Raw genomic sequence first — 16,616 nt, 5'->3', positions numbered from 1 at the left:
CACACCTAATTACCATTTGAACTGCATTAGCATAAACAGTGCTCTGTTGTAACGGTTTTGTCAAGGAGGCTACTTGTGCTGTGAGAGCAGTGATTGCATCCAGATCATGCACCCCAGCCACCTTTCTGACCCCCGATGATCTTTCCTCAGATCACTGATGATTATTTGTGGCCATGTCCTCCAGCAGCTCATAAGCACCAGTTGCACTCTTGCTCATAAAAGTGCCACTCGCTGCAGCATCAATAATGGTTCTAGTAGTAGGACATAAACCATTATAAAAATTCTGCACTAACATCCACTGTCCAATGCCATGATGAGGACATCTTCTCAAAAGTTCCTTCAACCGTTCCCAAGCTTTATACAATAATTCTCCATCGTTCTGGCAAAAATTATTGATTTCTCCCCTCAATTTAGCAGCTTTGGAAGAAGGGAAGAATTTTGACAAAAACTTATGAGCTAGATCTTGCTAGGTAAATATAGAGTTCGGTTGCAAAGAATTCAACCAACTTTTAGCTCTATCCCTCATAGAAAATGGGAAAACCCTAAGTTTAATTGCGTCATCACTCACCCCATTATATCTAAAAGTTCCACAAAGCTCCAGAAAATTAGACAAATGGGTGTGAGGATCTTCAGAAGGCAACCCATTAAATTGAACAGAGGATTGCACCATTTGTAGAATAGCAGGCTTGATCTCAAAGTTGTTAGCCTCTATAGCTGGTGGGCATATACTGTTTTGTACTCCCTTCAGAGTGGGCAGTACATAGTCTCTCAGGCTCCTCTCAGCATTGTTCTGAGCCTGACCCCCTTGTGCAATTCCAGGAATTAAAACATTCCTTCCATCCCCATCATTCTGTGCCATCTTCACAGACTTCTGGGCTTCCCTCTTGTTCTTTCTGTTTTGCTTGCAAGACTTTTCAATCTCAGGATTCAAAGGAACAAGACTGTCTGCTCCTCTTCTGGCACGCATATACCACGATTCACCTGAGATAGACAAATTATGCAACTAAACAGATTAGAAACAAGAGAAATTAGAATCAAATTAGAATAACAATTAATCAGACTGATATTGATAATTATTTTCAGTCCCCGGCAACGGCGCCAAAAACTTGTTGCGAAATTTTTCCTATGCAAGTGCACACAGTCGCAATTTGTAATAAAATGGTAAAAACCAAGTATCGTCCTCAAGGACTGATTTATCAATTACCAATCAATCAATCTTTTTAATTCTATTTGATTAAACAATTTCAGAGATTTCAAACAAAGAAGAATACTAACGAAGCACAATGAAAATATAAACAAAATAATAGAGAAAATGAAATTAGGACAATTATGATCCTCTATTTTCCACCCTTTTATTTCCTAATGCAAGAATTATATCCCCTTCTCCCCATTCAAGAACAAGTTGCAAAAAAAAAAAAAAACAATTCATAATCTGGTTAAGATTTACAAAATTCAATCTAAATGACAACTTCCTATATTTCTATGGTAAGTTGAATCATGAAGAAGGCATTAAACACGCAACTCAGAAAAATAGGCAAACAATTTAGATACTTTCGTTCTAAATTGAATTTGCATCCAAACAATCAAAGCATATCAAATTTCACTTTTTAGATTTCAATTTGATTCATGAAATAACAATTAGAGGTGATCAATCAATAATTGCACAAGTAACACAAATTGTAAGGAATTGAAAGAGATGAAGAAGAACATGAATTCTACATTAATCCATAAAAAGGGTTTCCCAAAGATTCACATAATAGCCCTAAAGGAGAAATTAGCCCATAATATTCATTCTAGCAGTCATAGAATTCAATTACAAACATGAAAATATTAAAGATAGATGATGAAAACTCAAGAATGGATCCTCCAATGGTGTCCTCCACTCTCCGCCGTCGTCTCCCACTGTTCAACACTCCAAAAATGCCTCCCTCTGTCTAATTGGTCGTCATGTTTAACCTAATTCCTATTTTGTTTAGCTTCAAATGACTAAAAACCCCTTAATTAAAAGCTGCGTTTTTCTCTTTTTCAGGCGTATCTTGCGGTTGCAGGATGTCATTCCTGCGGTCACAGGAATGCTCTAAAATGCCAGACTCCTCTGAAGCTGCGGCCGCAAGACACACTTCCTGCGGTCGCAGGAATGCTCTGGAATGAAAAACTCCTCTGAAGCTGCGGCCGCAAGACACACTTCTTGCGGTCGCAGGAAGTGCTCCGAGACACAATTTCCACCACTTTTTGTCATTTTGTCTATGTTCCACCATGTTTCCACACCTAAATCACCTAAGTCCTTCGACACCTGAAAACATACAGAAACAAACGTAAAATAGAACAAAACAAAACAAACACCTAATACTTTACCTGAAAAACACATAGATAAATGAGTCTAAACTCACTTATCACCTTTACCAATTCTAGCCAACGCCTCTGGCGCATATTCAGATCCTTCTGAGTAAACAAGTACTTCAGAATCTTATGGTCGGTGTATATTTCACACTTCTCACCATATAAATAATGTCTCCAAACCTTAAGTGTAAATACCACCGCTGCCAATTCTAGATCATGCGTGGGATATCTCTGCTCGTACTCCTTCAGCTGTCTCGATGCATAGGCTATTACATTTCTGGCTTGCATCAGTACACATCCCAAACCCTGTCTGGAAGCATCCCAATAACTAACAAACTTCTCATTGTCTAATGGCAGACTCAATATTCGAGCGGTGATCAATCGTCGCTTCAATTCCTTGAAACTGTTCTCACACCTATCTGTCCACACATACTTAGTCTTCTTTCGTGTCAACTCGGTCAATGGTGTGGCTATCCTAAAGAGCCCCTTGACGAACCGTCGATAATACCCTTCCAATCCCAAAAAGCTTCTAACTTCTGGTACACTGCTCGGCCTAGGCCAATCTCGCTGCCTCAATCTTTCTTGGGTCAACCTAAATCCTCTCCTTACTGACAATATGACCTAGAAATGTTACTTGCGATAGCCAAAACTCACACTTACTGAACTTAGCATACAACATGTGCTCTCTCAACCGCTGTAATACCAAGCGTAGATGCTCCTCGTGCTTTGTCTATGATTGAGAGTACACTAGTATGTCGTCAATGAATATGATCACAAACTTGTCCAAATAATCCTTGAAGACCTTAGTCATCAATTCCATAAAGGTTCCTGGGGCATTGGCTAATCCAAAGGACATAACTAGGAATTCATAGTGTCCATACCTCATGCGGAAAGCGGTCTTTGGTATGTCCTCATCTTTAATCCTCAACTGATGGTAGCCTGATCGGAGATCGTTCTTAGAGAACACTGTCTTCCCCTGAAGCTGATAAAACAAGTCATCGATCCTGGGTAGTAGGTACTTGTTCTTAATGGTCAGCTTATTCAACTCCCTGTAATCAATACACATTTTGAAAGATCCATCCTTCTTCTTGACGAACAACACTGGAGCACCCCATGGCGAGAAACTTGGTCTGATGAATGCCAAATCCAGTAACTCTTGCCACTGAATCTTCATTTACTTCAACTCTACCAGAGTCATTCAATAAGGTGTCCTAGATATTGGCTCTATCCCTGGTTCCAACTCTATAACAAACTCGATCTCCTGTTGTGGCGGCAACATTGGCAAGTCTGTGGGGAGCAAATCTGGAAATTCACATACCAGTCTAGTCTCACTCGGCCCAACCACCACATCTCTAGATGCATTGACAACGTTTGTTAGGAATCCTATGCAACCCTCCTGCATCAGGTCCCTAGCCTTCAGTGCTGAAATCATAGGTACTCGCGGTCCACTCACTGTCCCCACGAATACAAAGGGTACCTCCCCTTCCTGTTCAAAAGTCACCATCCTACGCTTGCAGTCAATCGTCGCCCCGTACTTCGATAACCAATCCATCCCTAGGATCATATCGTAGTCATCCATCACTAACTCAATCAGGTCCACAGACAACTCTCTACTTTCTATCTCTACTGGCAATGCTCTAACCCATCTCCTAGAGACTACCAATTCCATAGTTGGCAACAAAGTCTGAAATCCCCTAGCATACAAATCACTAAGTCTACACATCTCATCTGTCACTCTAGTAGAAACAAATGAATGAGTATCCCCCAAATCAATCAATGCAGTAAAAGAAGAACCAGCCCTAGAAATCTGACTTGTCACGACCGATGGAATAGTCTCAGCCTCAGTCTGGGTCAAGGTGAAAGATCTGGTAGGAGCGAGATTATTGCTCTGCTTCGGCTCTTCTTTCTTGTCTTGTGGACAGTCCTTCCTCAAATGGCTAATTCTCCCACAAGTAAAGCAGACCCTGATCTTGCATTCTCCCTGATGTCATCATCTACATCGAGGACACACTGGGAAGTTCCTCCAGGTTTCTCCCCCACCCTGACAGCCACTAAAAGCACCCCGTGCCCTTCTATCCAAGCTAGGGGGAACAAAGGAGTCTAGGGCCTTTCTATTATGCTCGTTGAGGCCATTACCCCCACTAGATCCAACAAAAAGAGGCACTGTCCTCCGAGCATCACGCCTAGCAGTGCCCTCTCTCCATATCTGATCCTCGGGCCCCTCAGCTGTAATGGCCTTGTCCACTACCTGTGCATAAGTGGTAGTCCCCAGATCCAAAGTTATCTTGACATCACGGGCGATCATACCATTCAATCCCCGCACAAACCGATCTCTTCGTGCCATGTTATTCGGCACCAAATCCGGAGCGAACTTCGCTAGCCGATCAAACTTCAAAGCATACTCAGTAACTGTCATTCGATTTTGAGTCAGGTTGGTAAACTCATCAACCTTCACAGCTCTGATTGCGACACTATAATACTTCTCATTGAAAATGTTTTTGAATTCTTCCCAGGTCATAACTACAACATTCCTTATTTGTGACACAACATCCCACTCGATGCGGGCGTCTTCTCTCAACATGTAGTTGGCACAAGCTACTCTCTCATTCCCTCCCACCCTCATGAAATCCAGGATGGAAGAAATCATGTTCATCCATTGCTCTCCTTGTAGTGGGTCTTGTCCACCCTCGAAGGTGGGAGGATGCTGCTTCCTGAACTTCTCATACAAAGGTTCCCATCTATTCTCCACAGCAAGCTGGGCTGACACTGGTGCCATAGCCTGTGGAACCTGCACCCTATTTCCCTGAGGAGGGGCATGTTGCCTCAACTGTCGAAGCTCTTCTTCTGTTCGGTGAAGTCTAGCTTCCATCTCAACAAATAACTGTTGCCAATTCGGTGGGGGTAGGTGGAGGGTCCTGACCCTGGTTGTCATCCTCGGCCTTATTGACACGGAGTCTGATTGATCACCGAGGCATTATCACAATATGCCTGCAATCAATGACGCTGCTTATCAGGCATGATAACAACATCCAAAATCACCTCTCAATTCACATTAACCAACCACAATCAACAATTCCACACAACATAGAAAACATACAACAATCAAGGGGGGCATGCCCTAACATCATGAATATGTCAACTTATTCATCATGCTTTATTACAATATTCAAGAAAACAAGGCATTTTAGCAAATAATCAAGCATATAATTCAATAATTACCAACCAACCCTGAGTCTAGCTTGTCACTGGCAGCGAGCGTACATGTTTAGTCAATCTCCAGGAACCATAAACCTTGGCTTGCTCTTATACCAAGTTGTAACACCCTACTTCCTTAGAGTCGTTACTAAGTGAGTTTAAAATGTGCCATTAGCTCGCTAATCGAGGTTTTAGGTTAAAAGTGTAGCTCAACTGTGTTGAAGGTTGTTTAAAGACATTAAATATAAAAAATGTGGTCATTCATTGGAAATACTCAAAATTAAACATTTGGGATCCCAAAATACGGTTTAGAAAATATTTACAACTCAAAATACATTTAGGGTCGACTAGGTGACAAATTCAGGTCAATACATAACATTTTCCCAAAAATAACCACGGCAGTGGTAGCCAAGTAGGCCGAACATGTACCCATCGCTCTACGCTCTCCGTACTCATGGTTGGTCGACCTTTCCTTTTCCCTTACCTGCACCATAAAGCACCCGTGAACCGAAGCCCAACAAGAAAACTCAACACAAAACAAATAACATATGCATATCTATCAACAACATATAACAAGATAGCAAACAGGCTAAACACATAGTGGCCATGCCTTCCCAGGCGTTTTACCAGGCCCTGGGTTCGCGGTCTTCACCGAGAGGATGACTTCAGCATCCTAGGAGGGTCTAGCCCTAACGGCTTGCACTCCACGTGCTCAATGTCGTTCCCGACCCCTTGTCGTACTCGGCTCTGCACTCTGCATGCTCAATGCCGTTCCCGACCCCTTGCCGTACTCGGCTTCCTGCCGTTCTCGGCCTTCTCCATTTCTGGCCTTGGCCGTTCCCGGTCATCGCCGTTCCTTCACAAATATTCACTACATAGAATAATATCAACAAATATTGAAACATATACTAAACATAAACAATAGGGCTATGCCCTGCCATCCAATCAATAGGGCCACGCCTTGCTCTACAAGTACAACAGTTTTCTTACCTATGTTCTAAGCTTCCTGAGCACCGCAATCCCGAGCATAGTCCTCTAACCTAAGCTTCGTTGATAACCTAGTCACAATGCATTCATAAAGGTCATTAATCAAGTTCTCTTCCATTAAATAACTTCGAAACATAATTCTAGCCTCCGGGATCTTGGATTCTACCAATCTGGGTGGTAAAATCCTTCCCGAGTCTGAACTTTTGGGTTCCCGAGCCAAAAACCATCAAACAACACTTATTTTGAATTTGATCCGTGACCCAGCCCCTTAAGGGTCGCGGGGCACTGAAGTCAGAGGAAAATGCCTCTATGTTGAGGGACACATGCCGTGGCACTCCAATCCTTTGGCTGTGGTGCACCTGGGCAAATAGAGGCTTCCAGCCACTTCGACACACATGGGCCGCAGCGCCTGAAGAACAGGGTCGCAACTAGAGCCTCCGAACCCAGAAAATCACCATTCTTCGTGCGTTTTCTTCGAGCCTAAAACCTAATTCTCATAATTCAAACATAAATTAAACTCATAATTAACTCTACAATTTATATTCCCACAATCTAATCATCACAGCTAAACCTCTAAACAACTCATACTCTCACATGACACCCAAACTCAACTCAAATACACCTAACAAGATCGAACCCCATGCAAGATTAAATTCTAAAAACCAACAGAATTCAATCTTAATAATCAAGTTAAAGTCTTACCTCTGTTCTTAATTAAACCTCTGAACTAATTCCCTGAGTTCCAAGCTTCTAGCCTCCCAAGTTCCAGCCTTGAATCCTTGAATCTATGGCCTAGAATTCTTCAAAAATTCATCAAACACCAAGCCCCATAAAGATCTGAATGAGAGAACCGAAGGAGAGAGAGAGAGACTCGAGAGCTTCTGACTTGTTCTTTTCTTAGTTCCAGTGTTTTCTCCAGCCACTAAGTATATATCCATTTGCCAAAAAGTCTAAATTTACCCTTAAGTTAATCTAAGTCCTCAAGTACCACCAAGGGAAATTCATTCATTTGCCACCTCCCGTTAAGTCCCCAAATATTCCTATAAATCTTCGTCCAACATGTCTAAGTCATTGCTAAATTACTACCCATTACTCAATAAATCCCAAACACATACTTCGTTCCCAAAATACCCCTAGGCTCTTCCAAAGCCGGGTATTTGACCCCGTTGTGACTTTTAGCTAATCTGCTCCCTAGGACTGTCTCGGATCGTGCATCACAATTATATCACCACATACACGTGGTGTCAATCACAATATACACAAATATTGCATTTATGTCCTCAACGAGCTAAAATTACAAATATGCCCCTAATAACCAAATGGAGGCCACATGCATATTTAATTCACCTAACACATGCATTTCTAATCACATAAGCATCAAATTCATTTATTAACATAATGAAATCAATTATTGCCCTCCAGGCACACTAATCAAGGCCCTAAGCCTTATTAGTAAATTTGGGATGCTACACTCATCCTCGCTTCGAGCCTCTAGCCTTTAGAGGCTTAGTGAGAAGATTCTCGAGGTCAAAGTCCATATTACCTGCAAAACGAACAAAAAATGTATGAATATTTTTATAAATGCTGGAAATAAAAATTCTTAATATACAGTGGGAAACCTAACTGGAAGACCAAAAATGGATAGAAAGGTCATCTGAGGATATCTCGATGACTTGAGAAGGTTCTTCAGTTACTCCTAACTCTTCACCTCGGAATGTGGGAGACAACTTAGAAAGATCTCACCAATCATTCGAGCCATATTGTGTCCCTGAACCTTCCCACATTTTGTTTATACAATACCTTGTTTGAAAATCGAATAACCAGCTATCATCCATATGTACAAAGAACTCTACCCTCGTCGAAGTCATGAAATTGTTTTCAGGATCTTTAAAGGAAACTAGGACATTGGGCTCCTGTTTGAAAAGTGTGGAGACCAACGTGATTGGTCGATGACTAATTTATCTCCTTCAGTCGAGCTTTGGTACGCCTCATCCTGAGCTTCGTTCTCCGAGCCAGATGGCTCAACAAGGAAGGTGATAGCAAGGCTTGAGCTCCAACGTATCTTCCCTTTTTTTAGATGGATTGGAAGGAGTGGGGATAGGTACTTCTTCCCATGAAGCGTACTTGCGATTTCCATCATCATTGGTGGTCTCATATTCAGCGATCAAACCGCATAGATGGAGCCTGTCCTCGTGCAACAGGTAAATTAAGGACCGCCTGCCATATAGATGCTTCAATATTTCCTCCCAACGGTCCACCATCTCTTTGGAGGGCTTGGGACGATCTAAGTTAGCTAAGAGATTTTAATTAGTCTTAAAATCATCAAGGCAAAAAAATTACAAATTTTGAATCGTCTCAAATTACCTAATAAGGCTTAGGGCATTGATTAGGGGGCTAGGATGGCAAATTATGATAAATTATTTGAGTATATGTGATTTAATTATGAAATATGTGTTTATGTGATATATATGTGTATCATTTTATAAATATGTGAGTTATGTTATAATATGACTAGATATTCATGTTTAGGTGTATTAAATATGCATGTGGGCCTGATTCTTATTAGAAGGAAAATTTCGTACTTTGGCCCATTACGAATATAATTGGAATATATGTTCATATATGTGATATATGTGTGAGACCACATTATTATATGAGTATATTTGAGTTACTCGGCACGAGGCGATCTTAGGGAGCAAGTTCGCGGGAAAGTCACAACGAGACTCAATACCTCACTCAGGGTGAGTCAAGGGATATTTTGTGTATTTAGCTCTTTACCGGGTTATCGGGTAATGAGAATAGAAATTTGAAGATATATTCAGAGTTAGTGATATTAGAAGGGAATTTTGGGGATTTTGACCATTTTACCCTCGGGGACGTTTTTAGTACCCCGAGCCTCGGGATTTACTTAGGGTTACCTGAACTCTAAGTTACCTCACGAACACAAAAAATACTCAATAAACACTTAGAACTCTCTCAACTCTCTCTCATTTGTGTATACTCCCCCTTTCTCTCTCTCATTCTTTGAATTTCTTGCGATTCAAGGGGAATCGAAGCTAGCTTAGGCTTGAGATTGCTTGGGGAAAGGCTTAACATCGTTTGAGCAGTAGAGATATTGATTTCTAGCTTTAATCATATGTGTTTTCTTTGGTTTTAGCTATGTTTTAGAGTTTTGAAAACTTCTAAATTTGGAGATTTGGTGAGGTTTTGTCCAAGTATAAGGTTGGGTTTTGTTTGGAAAGGTTTTTGGTGAGATTTGGCATGAAGAAATGAGGGGAAAATCTGGATTTTCATGTCAAGTCACGACCCCATTCTTGGGGTGTCGCGACTCTCATGAACGTAGAGAGAAGGAGGTGCTGAATCACCATTTTGAGTCGCGATGCTTGTAGGGACGCACTGCGGAGCGTGTGGTCCAGACGAGAGCCCTTGGGCTCTTTAAATTGAGGCTGGTCGTGGCTCTTTTGCCTTGGGTTGCGGTACTTGAAGGGATTTTGAGTCCTAGGAAGATTTTGAGTGCGGGAACTCAAACCAAAGGGCTCAAGATCGATTCTGCTACTCGATTTGGTCGAATTCGACGTCCCTGAGGCTAGGACTCGGTCCGGAAGCCTTCATTCGCTTGTTATTGATAGGATTCTATATTATGGTTGTGACTAGGGTACTACTAGGGGCTCGAAACTGGGATCGTGCTCGAAGGTTGTTCTTATTAAACATTGTACTCGGACCTGGGGTAAGAAAACTGACCGTAGTACGTGTTAAATGTGATTATCTGCGTGATTAGGGCTTGGCCCCGTTAAGGAACATAGTTATCACTATGTTTGTATTTAAATGGTTGAGATATATGAGTAATATGTATGCATACTTGTATTATCTATAGTATGCTTATTTGTATCGGGTCATTTATTTCTGGTTATATGTTTACCTGTTTACCTGCTTATCTGGTTGCATGAATATCTGATTAAAGCATTGACTTATTAGTCAAGGGTAGCAATAGCGTGTTGTGCGCTGGTCGAGAGGCTAAGGCCTAATCAGGGACGTACTATTACGTTGCCCAACCCTATGGTCATTTGGAATAGAACAAAACGCTTGGCTAGCTCTATGGCTAGTTACTCAAAGCTAGGGCATAGGGCCCCGGGTGACTCTATGGTCACATAGCTAGGGCATAGGGCCCCAGATTGACTCTATGGTCATCTATTTAAGGCAAAGGGCCCCGGGTTGACTCAATGGTCATCCATTCAGGGAACCAGGCCCCATAATGATCCTATAATCGTTCACTTGTAATTATATGCATGCATGAGTAGGTTATTATTGATGGGCATGCTAGATAGACATCTTGAATCTGTATTTATTGTTCATGTACATGTTTAAGTTTTCTTACTGATCCTTGGCTCACAGGTGCTATGTGGTGCAAGTAAGGGGAAAGAGAAGTTGGACCAGCCATGAGTTGGAGAGCTTCGGTGGTGGTGTGTACCTATGCAACTGCTCAACCACCATGGCTGGGGTTATCTTGGAGGAACTAGGGCTGTACCCCTTATTTTTCCGCCTAGGTCGACTTGGCATGTAACTTTTGAGTTGTATTACCCTTTTAACATTGTTTTGGGATCCCACGTATGAACGTAATTATTTTAAATGAAAGGTCAACGTTTCATTTGGCCAAAAAAATTAACCCTAACCCTTGTCACTAACCTTAGTTATACGTTTATAACCAAGGGACTTGATTAGCAAGTCTATCACTATTTAAAGTACATAGTGTAACGGTCCTGGATTAGGAGGACGTTGCAGATTTTTTGGAAGGAGTAGAATTTGGATGGTTCGAGAACGTTGGTCCAGAAAAATTGTTTCTTTGAAGTTGAAAGGATGATTGGGGATGTCCTCAAAGAGACTCTTTTCTCTGGGTTAGCTTGATAAATAATAAAACTCATCTCCACCTTGAGCTCGAGTTGGGTTACTTTTAAGGAAAAAGAGATAAAGAATCTCATATGCCAAGGGCCCTTCCTATTTAATCTCATGTTATAGTGACTTTAGTGCCGCTCGAACTTTGTAGGAGTTGGACTGTAATTGGAAGGGAGTGATACCGACACAGTCAATAAAATTATTCCAATATTCCTTTAAGGGCAATAATGCCCCAGCCCTCATATGCTCGTGTCTCCAAACCATAGGCTTGTATGTTCGGCCCAAGTTGTGCTCACCTGGAGCATAAATGCTCTTCTCGTCTGGTTCTGGAGTTCGACAAACTAATTTAGCATACTGTTTCAACCCATATGAAGACAGGATGTCTGAAACCTATCTAGTGGATTTAACCGAGTTCTCATTAAGATCGACCTCCAAAATTTACATTTGGAGGAGGGGAGGGAAGATACTTGAGAAGGGGTTGGGGTAGAAGACCTAGGGGGTTGTCTCGAAGAGCTCTCCATGAGTTTGAAGGAGAGCTCGTTGGTATGAAAGGCGATGGATATCATAATGGGGTGTTAGCTCGAAAGGAGCAACCAGATTCAGAGATCGACCTCAAAATCTTGGAGGATGGTACGAGCTCGAACCACGGAGTAGGCTCAAAAGCGCAATCACAGTGGACGACAGGCAGTTACAGTACAAGCCTACAATCGTGGGCTCAATTATAGTATTATTTAATTAACCTTATTTTTATGGTATATTTTGTATTTTAAATGTTTCTTTGTATTTTGAAATTAAATTAGATATTAATGTAACTCTCCTAAAAACGTGGGAAGTAATATTTGTAACCATGTTTATAAATACTTGGATTGTAGTCATTTATAGAGGAAGGATGATTTCTGGTACTCAAATTCTGGGAAATTGCTTTCAGTGCTTTAACTTAGAACATTTAATAATAGTGACTCGTGGACTAAGTAAAGTTAACTGCCAAACCACGTAAAAAAATCTCTCTTCGTTTCTTTTCTTCCTTAATCTTTGAAATAAGCTTAATTGCACTCTTATTATTATTATTATTATTATTATTATTATTATTTTGTAGAAGAGAAAACGTCATCTACAGTTACACTTAGACACACACATATTTTCAATTTTGTAACTCTCAATATTATATTACAAAACGTGACAAATCTAACATTATATTATATAAAATAATATAACATTCCTCCACTTAGATTAAATAATCACTTCTTGTAACACTTATTAGTTTTTTCTAATTTTTTATTTAACATTTATTAAAAGAAATAATTAATTTTAATTAAAAATATTGCTATAGTCCCACATGGTTTACAAACCAATGTGGGTATTGTACATTTAATCTATAAATAAAGTACCATTTAATTACTTTGATTTGTCCTAACATTAATATATTTTTTTATATGAGTGAATGATTTAACTCAGTCTTACCCAAATACAATATATTTATATATTTTTTATTTCAAATTTAATATAAAATTTATATTTTACATATTTAGTTTTTGTAGTATATATATATTTTTATAATTTAAATTTGTAAATTCTACATTATATATTGAAAAAAAATGTAATTATTTATCTATATTTATAGACAAATATATTTAATTAAGAGAAAATATCTATAAAAATAATAGTATTATTATAAAATATCTATAAACAATATAATAGTATTATTATTCTTATAATAATAGTTGATGTGTGACTCTAAATTTTTTCCAAACCACCTTATCTCCATTTTCTCAATTGGTTTACTCTACTTTTTTTAATGGGGTTTTTTCAAAAATATTTTTTTTTTGTGTTTTTTTACTTTTTTACGGTCCTTGATTTTTTAGTAAAATACAACCTTAAGTTTTCGGAAAATACATTTTTAAAGTTTTATATTTACAAAATTACGGTGTCAATTAAACAACTAAAAAACAACAATGAGACAACAACTAAACATTAATCCTGTTTTTTTAAAATCAAAATATATATGTAAATAACTAAACAACAAATAAACAACAACACAATAACTATAAATAAACTTAAACAATTAAAAACCAATATGAAAACAACTATACATAAAATCTAAACAGCACAAAACAACAATAAGACAACAACTAAACATTAACTCACTGCATACTATACAAATTTAAAAACAACAAATGAAGAACAACTAGAATTCAACCCATTGCATACTATAACATGTTTTTTTATATAAAAAAAAACCAAAATATATCTGAAACAACTAAACAACAATTAGACATCAACACAACAACAGAACACCTATATATAAACTTAAAACAATTAAAATTCAATGTGAAAATAATTATACATAAGTCTAAACAACTAACAAACAACCCAATATATATTAAATATAAACTAAAATGAAAAGTATACTTAAAAATCTTAAATTAGATTAATAACAAATATAGTAAAAACTAAAATAGAAAAAGGGTGATAATATGTCTTATTACTTAATAAATACAAATATAAATCATTATAAATATAATAATATCTATAGAAATATAAATAAATAAACATAAATTATTATAATTATAAATATAAATATATATAATAGTGTCTATTTTTTACCAAACCAAGTCAACACTTTCTTTTGTCCTCAATTAGTAACTTACTCACACCTCATAATATATAAAAAATATGGCACGTAACCACATGCATGCTGGACATAACACTCTCGGTGTTATTGTATGTTGTAAAACGATGGATCTACAAACAGTGTTTGAAGTTAAAATTCATAATTGCTACTGTTTACATTTAAAAAATTACAGGAATAATTAATTTTAAGCTTTCATTATTTTTTATAGATAAGCATTTAATATTTTTGACTTCTTATATTATATTATGGGTGTACGACTTAATTTGCAGCTATGGAATGACTTTATTCTTGATACTTAAATTGCCACATGCATATGATTTGCCACTTGTCACGAACAAGATACTTAGCTTGGTCATTATATCACTACCACATGCAATTTGGATAAATTGGTTACTCAAATTACCACATGCATATGAATATTATATAAAATATATTAAGATAGATGACTATGAGTTGAAACACGCAAGCGTGAGGGACGAAAAAAAGATAGAAAATACGAAAGAAATGGTTGTGGGAAGCTAAATTGTGTATTAAATAGACAAATATTAAAATGTTGTATAAAAATAAAGTGTAAACCGTATAAAAGAAAATAAAGTCGTCCATCAGGACAAAACTAATAAAGGAGTAAAAAATGGTATTTAATGTAAATTTCTCTTTTTTAATTTATGATTATTAGTTAGTGGAAACTTTTTTATAATAATCTATATCGATATGCATCTATACGATACCAAACGGATAATTTTTTACTTTTTTTATCCAACTCTATCTCTATTTTTTATCTTTTTTTTTTTATTTTACCTTTTTTAATTTATGGCTAATAATAATAATAATAATAATAATAGATGTTTATTGGAATTATTTATTATTTTTATTTAAACGTAAATTTAGAAAAATATATGTTAGGGTCATAAATAATTAATATTGGAATTATTTATTTTCCTTTAAACAATATATATATTCTATCAATATCTAAATCTATGTATATAAAGGAGAGCACCAAAGATGTAATGTGACACTTTAAAATATCTCCAAACCATTCTATTTATTTTATAATTTTTTATTCAATTTTTTAAAATTTATGGTTATTAATTAATATTTTATGATAATTTAACTTTTTTGGTCCAAGAAACTAACTACGTAGACGAATTTGATTAGAGAATTGTTGGACTCTCATATGTGCAATTAGAAGTAAAATAAACTTGAGCATATATAAGAATTGATGATTATTTTTAATATGTATATGTATCTACAAACCGTATAAAATAAAATACCAAACAAATGTTTTGCTAGTATTATATCATGGGTGAAGATTCAAACTCTCTATTTATATGAAGGATCTTCAAAATTTAGAGCAACAACTTTATTTTGCATTATAACACATATTATTGTTGATATTGTTTTGATTGTAGAGTCCAGAAAGTAAAAAACTTGGGATACCAGTTATGTAACATTTACATGTAATGTACAATTTTTTGTGCATTTAATTTATCATTTTATACAATATTTGTGAATGTAAAATAATTAAATAAATTAGTTTTAAATTAAAGTAATAAGTTAAAATAGTTGATAATTAAACAAAAACTAATAAAATCAACGTTTAAAGATTTAGCGTTGGAATTGAGAGAGAGATATATATATATATATTTTAAAAAGATAAATATATATATTTATCCAAACAAGCGAGACACTATTTAATAATTAGGTGTAGGGGTGAGCATCTAAACCAACAAACTGCGGCGACTGACCGCACTGCACCACACTACACCACAAACTGCAGTGTCAAAAGTAGAATGGTTCAGTATGGTTTGTATCTTAGCTAAACCGTGCGGTGCGCGGTTTGGTGGTGTGAAATTTTAGTTTGCACCACACCGCACTGTATACTTACAAATATGTTAAAAAAAATTAAACTTTATACATTTACCATTTTTTAGTAACTCAATCTGAAACTAGGAGTCCACTTAAATTAGGAGCCCACTTAAATTAGGGTATAACCTTATTCTCTAACACATTATACACAACAACAACTCATTTCTCTCTCATCTCATTTGCGTCTCCTCCCTATCACCATCTTCATCTCACACATTTTTTTTACACACTTACACCGTAGAAAACCACCCAAACCACACCGCAAAAAATGGTTTGGTTTGGTCGGTTTGGTGCAACGAAATCATACCGTACGGTGTATTCTAGCTACTACACCGTACTTATAGCGGGGTGTATTAAAAAGTATTCAAACCGCCCAATCCACACCGTGCACACCCCTAATTAGGTGTATAAATCACAAGACAAGTGGTAATGAGACTCTGCATTACAGTCTCTCTTTAATCTATTCACATTTGTCATCTTTTAAAAAATAGACTATTTTTATATAATAATCTCTCAATATATACAATAATCTCTATTTGTACTGTGAATATTTCCACGTGTATGGTCATAAATTACGCTCAAGATTCATGCCATTATATATTTATATGGAATCTCTCATCATGATTATTAATTTGTATTTTGTTTAATTTTTTCAGAGGACTTTTGAGTCACTTATTAATTAGTGGCACCACGTGATTCAGTTGAT

The 16,616-nt window shown here is 37.2% G+C and overlaps 1 non-coding gene across 1 annotated transcript; it reads left to right on the top strand.

Moving 5' to 3' along the window:
- The first annotated feature begins 305 nt into the window (after positions 1–305).
- On the top strand, positions 306–412 carry LOC133802784 (small nucleolar RNA R71). Its single transcript, XR_009877529.1, has one exon. It is a non-coding gene; the product is annotated as a small nucleolar RNA R71 (small nucleolar RNA).
- The last annotated feature ends 16,204 nt before the right edge of the window (positions 413–16,616 follow it).

Source organism: Humulus lupulus, chromosome 9 (assembly GCF_963169125.1).
Source record: "Humulus lupulus chromosome 9, drHumLupu1.1, whole genome shotgun sequence".
In the NCBI taxonomy this organism is placed as follows: Eukaryota; Viridiplantae; Streptophyta; class Magnoliopsida; order Rosales; family Cannabaceae; genus Humulus; species Humulus lupulus.
Note: the sequence above shows the minus strand (reverse complement) of the source record. Positions and strands in the feature narration are given on the sequence as shown.